The sequence below is a fragment of the Leuresthes tenuis genome, unplaced genomic scaffold (genome assembly GCF_036924035.1).
Source record: "Leuresthes tenuis unplaced genomic scaffold, fLeuTen1.0.hap1 SCAF_10, whole genome shotgun sequence".
Classification (NCBI taxonomy): domain Eukaryota; kingdom Metazoa; phylum Chordata; class Actinopteri; order Atheriniformes; family Atherinopsidae; genus Leuresthes; species Leuresthes tenuis.
The window spans coordinates 16925574-16931982 of NW_027325364.1; the positions used below are offsets into that span (position 1 = coordinate 16925574).

General features: G+C 37.2%; 1 long non-coding RNA gene across 1 annotated transcript; it reads right to left on the reverse strand.

Annotated features, from left to right (window-relative positions):
• Positions 1-3087: 3087 nt before the first annotated feature.
• On the reverse strand, positions 3088-5153 carry LOC140316638 (uncharacterized). Its single transcript, XR_011917337.1, has 4 exons — positions 5050-5153; positions 4666-4782; positions 4436-4582; positions 3088-3821 (listed from the first exon to the last, which is right to left on the reverse strand). It is a non-coding gene; the product is annotated as an uncharacterized lncRNA (long non-coding RNA).
• Positions 5154-6409: the final 1256 nt, after the last annotated feature.

The window sequence follows — 6409 nt, forward strand, 5'->3', positions numbered from 1 at the left end:
GAGAACATACATGGTGCCTCTGTGACCAAACTGCTATTTCATGCAGGTGATGGTGATCATTTTCTAGCTGTGGAAAAAATTCTGAAGTTTATTAAATGCTGACTTTAATTTAATCATCTTATTAAAGAGAAACATGAAAATTCCAGCCGCTGCTGCTGCTGCACAATGAAAGAATAAGGCTGTCTGTTTTTTGTTTTTTTTAACTTTTATTCCCTCTGGGCAAGTTAATAGGTGTGCAGACTCCTATTTAGAAGTAGCCTACTTCTAAATTTCCCTCAGACTGCTGACTGCAGTCCTGAAAATTTAGTTGCTTGTCTTTGGCTGTGTGTGATCACCTTGATTAATAATAAATTGCAGTGAAGATCACATTGAATATAGCTAATTAAATGTTGAGTAAGTTATAAGGATGAGTCACAAGGCTCCTGAAATGTTCTTTAATGGTCAACTGAAGGTAGATAAATCTTTTAGCAGCAAAGTAACATAAAGATATACAGCTGGTGTGAGATTACATTAACAGCCCTGTGCATATGAACCTGATTCAGGGGTTTCTCTTGAATAATCTTTCTGGACATTTTTGCATAATTACTTTGATTTCTGTAACAAACAGGGTGAAATGATCACATTGTTCTGTAAGATCAATGAGTCTTTTTTTTTTTTTTTTACTATGTTCCTTATCTCATATGAACTCGTATCTCATAATTAGCTGAAATTGAAAACGAAAAGTTGGCGTACTCTGTGTTTTTTTTCAACTGAATGTTTCTTTATTGTTTGCTATGTTTACACGAGTCCTTTCCCATTTGTGTTTGTCTTATCGCTTTGACCGTGGGATGTCTGCAGGTCCACGGGCACAGAGCAACTGGACGTGTGCACGCCACCAACACACACACACACAGTCATGCGCACACTGCTCTGTGATGTCGATGCTGATCAATACACACAATGAAGAGAAAGGAAAGTTGAAGTGTAAAACAGAACACTGTGACCCTAACTGACACCTTACCTTCGTACCACTAATCAGATCTGTAAGTAGCTGTAATTGTTCTTTTATCAAATCACTTCGTATGTCAAAAGTTATTGAAATTTGAAGAAACTGTATCGTAATCCGACTGTGTTCAAACAAAATCCTCTGCATCGGGTTCTGAAGAATAACAGTTAGAAATGTATGATGATGGAATATAAGTGTACATATATGTTCATTATTAAGGCTGTTTACTTACTGCTGAACAATCCTGAGATATATTAAATGGAAGTCTGTGGATTTCAACTCTCATTTTCTTTCCTAGAAAATTACACTAATATGTTATTTTTGTTTTATTTGTTTCACACCAATTCTTCACCCTCACTCACCTCATTCTCGGTAGTTGCAGAAATAGTTACAGAATATTGAATCTGTTTAGTTGTGAACTAAAAACAAACACCCTGGCTGTTCACCCTCACAGTATAGTGCATTCTTGCGGACACTGGTAGTTCAGAGTTGGTCAGTCTGATATAGCCGAATGTAAACCTTAACAGATGAGTTGCAGGATTGCCGAGGGTCTTACTGAAACAGTAACAGAGCAGGATTATTGGAACTTAAATGTTCATTATTAATGGTCTGGCCACTCAGAGAATCCTTAAATGTTGGCAGCTTCTCTCCTAAAAACAACCTTTCACATTCTGAAATGAAGCATTGTTTAATTTATTCTGAAATTAACCATTCTTTCATTTATACACTTAACAGATATGATTTACCCAACTAACCTAGCTGTAATCATGCCCCTAACCCCTCCCGGAGACTTTTATAACCATTATTGACTTCCCCCCTAATAATATATGAATGGGATGCTTTGTTTACCCAATCTCAGAGGACGACCACACTTATCACTGAAGCAGCCAAAATAAGGGTTTTTGGAAAAAAAACTGGCCCCAGACTCAGAGAAAACTTAAATGTTGGCAGATTCTTTCCTAAAATCAACCTAGTCTGTATTGAAGCAGTCTTTCATTTATTCTGTAATTAACCATTATTTCATTTTATACACTCAACTGATATATCTTTCCCAAATAACCTAACTGAAACCACTCCCCTAACTCCTCCCTAACCCCTCACCTCACCTCACCCCTCCCCTCTACTTCTACCTAACACACTAAGTCATCTAGCTGAAAGTATGTAGAAGTAGTTCAGTTGAAAAGAGGAGAAAGAGTTCAAATTGGTTCATGTTTTTGAAACTGTCATATTTCAAAATTGGCTTAATATTTGAAAAAGCTAAACCATTTGGTTTCATTTTGAATAAAAGTTAAGTAGTTTAAAAAGTATAAAAATCAGAAACACCAAAATATATAGCAGCAATCTCCTGAAAGAGCTGAACGTTTTGATACCAAAATGGTAGAAATCGGTGAAAGTGTGCAGTAGTTAATGTCCAAAAAACGAAAAGAATAATAATGATAAAGAGAAACAGAAACAATTGCAACTAATTACTACAAATATAAGGTGAGGAGAGTAGAAAGTAAAGTGGAGGAGCTCAGTGCAACATAGGAGGTCCTCCAGCAGGCTGAACCTATAGCAGCATAACTCAGATTCAGAGTCACATGAGGAACATTTTATGGTGATACAGTATGCAGAAACTGTTTATGTAATTGAGGGACTCTGTTGGGATTATTCCAGTAGCTTCCCTTTATTAATACACACACACACACTGATTAGTATGTGCTTTGACACTTACTTTGTGCTGTTCCATAAACAAACGTTATAAGTCAATTAATAAAAGGAATTATAACATTTGTCACAATCTGCATCTTGTGTTTTTGTCACATCTGTGTTTTGTGTTTTTGTCTACCCAGTCTTGCCATTTCCTCACTGTCCTCAGACTCTCTTCTGCCTAGTCATCAGCTCCACTCCTTTAACCTGTGCCCACCTATCTGCAGCTGTACCTTGTCACCAATCATCCTCCCCACAGTAGTCGCCCGGTTTGTTCATAGCTTTTGTCAGATCCTCACCATCACCGCCCTTGTTGATGCATGTTCTTGGTACTTATGTCATGTCAGGTTCTTTCTTGTTTGATCTTTTTTTTTTGGTCTTCCGGCTCATTAAAGAGAGACTCAGACAGGATATAGAAATAAAAGGTCCAATTTCTTTATTCAGATTTTTATCAATGACAAGAACAAGTCATTTGTGTTTCCAAAAATCTGGTTTATAAAGGCACCGAACAATGGAAATGGGCACCAGAATTTTTCAATCTTTTTACTTCGAAAAAAGAGTATTTATAATCAACAACAACAAGCGTATAAGAAATTATATGAAGCAAGATAAGGTAAATAACATTTGGGTCTTTGCTTACTCATCTTTTTTGCTTTCTTATTTCACATTATTGGAAAGAAGAAGATGCATGTAGCTCTATAATTCTGCTAAAATGATAAGAAAAGGTGGGCAGTGCTGCTGCTGTCTTGAGCAACTAAGACAATAAGACCAGAGAGAACAGCGGCACCGCCATCAGCAGCAGACCAGCACTTGTACTGCTGGCGCTGTTGCAGAAGTTGCCCTGGCAGCAGCTCGGTTCTACTCCAGTGGCTGCTTTCTTCCGTACAGCTGATGAAATCAAGCAAATCAGCTTGGAGGCACAGCCCTTTAGTGTTGTCTCAGTTCCACTGACATTCACTGAGAGAATGAAAATGTTATCAAGCAAACTACATTGTTTGATATTGGAATCACTTAGAGGAAGAAGCAGGTCTCTTACTCTTTGTTGTGATGCAGTGGTCCTCAGTCCCCTCACAGTTCAAAGTTTTAGTGCATGTTGCTCCATCACAGGTGAAGCACTTTTTGCCATTTGGGGAAAATTTGCTGGCATCTGGTACAACAAAACATAAATAATTTGAGGAAGAAAATGGTAATGGGCAGTTCTCAACTAAGTTCCTAGAAAATGATGCTTCCGTGTCAAACAATGCGGTTCCCTTTTTTTTTATTCTGGAAACTGAACGAGTCAAAAACCTAGTAATTTAATTTTTAATAGAATAAAGGCAGCTGTCATTGAAAAAAAGAGCCTTTCAATGCTTTGGACATGTAGGATCTGTTGTCGTAAAGCTGCTGAACCAAACCCACAAACTGAAGACTTCTGTAACTTTAACCTTAAATAACTGATTTCACAACTGAAGCATTTAAATGTGGTCAGCACTAACTTTCAGAGTGCAATTCTTCATTCATCATCGTACAAATAAATTAGCGAAGCTGTAATTTAGAAGGTTTAGCAGCAAGGACGTTTTCACTTTTTACACTTAATTTATTTTTTTCTTGGTTCTGTGTCACTGCATTTCACAAATATTCAAACTGTTTCTCTTTTCTGACTTTTTTCTTGGTTTGAAATATTTTCACTCAACAAGCATTTTGCATAAAGTGCAAACACATCAGACTGTAGTGAGAACAACCCTGCACAATGTAAAATAATACAAGCAGGATGTAAATTACCAGGAGCAGATTGGGTGTTGCAGAGGTCCGAGGTGCAGCACCTGGTGGAAATCACGGTTTTGGCCAATCCATAGTTGAGAGAATGCTCAGCACATTCCTGAGGCAAAGCACAAGTTTTTGCTTGGATCTCAGCAAGTTTTGAACCACCTGTAACCAAAGATCAGCCACTGTAAAAGGAGGAAGTGCCAAACAGTGGACCAACAATCAACATAATCTATACAAAAATATACCTCCATATGATGTGATTCTCTGTGAAACACACTGATGATCCTGTGAGAGACATTCTTTTGTTTGACTGCAAGGTTCAGAGTTCCCTGGTAGACATTCATAGCATGTCAGAGTTTCCCCTGATAAGAAAGAGCATAAGAAGCAGTTATAGTCAACACAGCATGAACAAAACCGTATTACCACATTAATTTAGAAGGGAATTAATCAGAACTATAAACAATGGCAAAATATTGGTGCAATTCTAACAATACCAAAGATCTTTAAAAAAAAAAAAAACGTATTGGTGCACAAAATGCAGGTAAGAAAGAAAGAAGAGTGATAATAAACATTCAAAAGCATATCAAAATGAAGAATACTGAACTAATTTACAGTTAAGAAAAACTTGCCTTTTGGGAGAAGCCAAACTCCAAGGACCAGTGTAAAGAGAAGCATCGTGTTCACCGGGAGCAAATGAGTTTCACTTCGTTCATTCAGGAGATAAATATCTAAGGGGCTTGGCTTGAGTTTCCAACCACTCCTACATAATTCTGGCACAAATGACTTTTTTTGATTAGTTAGAGTTTAGTTAGACACACCTTACTGTCATTCAATAAAATGACTTCCAGTCAGTCTTAAATTCACCTGAAGCTCAACATTTTAGAATTACTTTACAAATGTGGACATATCTAAACATCTTTTGGTTATTCTATTTTTCAGGGAAACTTTAATTAATGAACTGTTGTGGATTCTCATTGTGCCTCTTCTTATACATACAGACTGTAAAGAAGTGACAGTTATGGCTGTTGCATCAACAGCTGCTGGCTGTTTTGGAACCTCATGTTTGACACTTCGGTGCTGCTGTGTTGGTCTTCGTTGAAGGCAGAAATGAGCATATTTAGCAAAGAAGTCGAAGCGGAAGAGTAAATAAAGTGAATTTCTTTAAAAACTCAATCTATTGAATTATGACATTTTCAGGAGGATTACTGTAGCTGATAATATAACTGAGGGGGAAAATGTATTGACAACATTTTATTCGAGCACTTGGTGTTTCATAGAGATTTGCATGTTTTTGTAAATCATCCACAGGGAGGATGTACAGGTCCATGTCCCAGACAGATGTCCAGGAATAGTGTGGAGTTGGAAAGAAGCAGACATGTTGATAATCAGTAGTGGGAGGCCAGGTTAAGTTTCTTCTTACACTACATGTCATCTCAGTAGGAAACTGATTAGCCGGTCAGTCAAAGTATTTAAAGTAGTAGACCTCTTGGCCCAGTTAGAAACAAAAAACAACTTTTTAATCAGCTACCTTCATCAATAAATAACACTGTACTCTTCAATTAATTGTGTTAAAATTTGGTATTGTCTCTTCATGGTTCACAACCAGTCAGTACATTAAAGTGAGTGTCATTGAAGCCAAGGATATTATATTGCAGCTAAATGCATTTGAAAATGTTATAATTGGTACACTTTATTAAAAGGGCCAAAAAGGGTCATTCTGATCATGTCTTCTTCTGGCATTCTAAATAAATTTCTACAAATGGAGAAGCTCTTCTTTCACACTCTCCCTACTCCCCCCATTGTTGTACAACACCTGAGAGTCCTCCTCGCAGCAACCATAGAAGCCATGTCAAGCACCAAATAGAAGACGTGCTTTTTTTCTCTGTGGTAAATAGAATTGCCATCAGTGAGGACTTGCATTGAGCAAAGACTAATAAATCAGTTGTGATTCATAAAACTTCACAAAAGCACATGCAAGACTAAATTTTT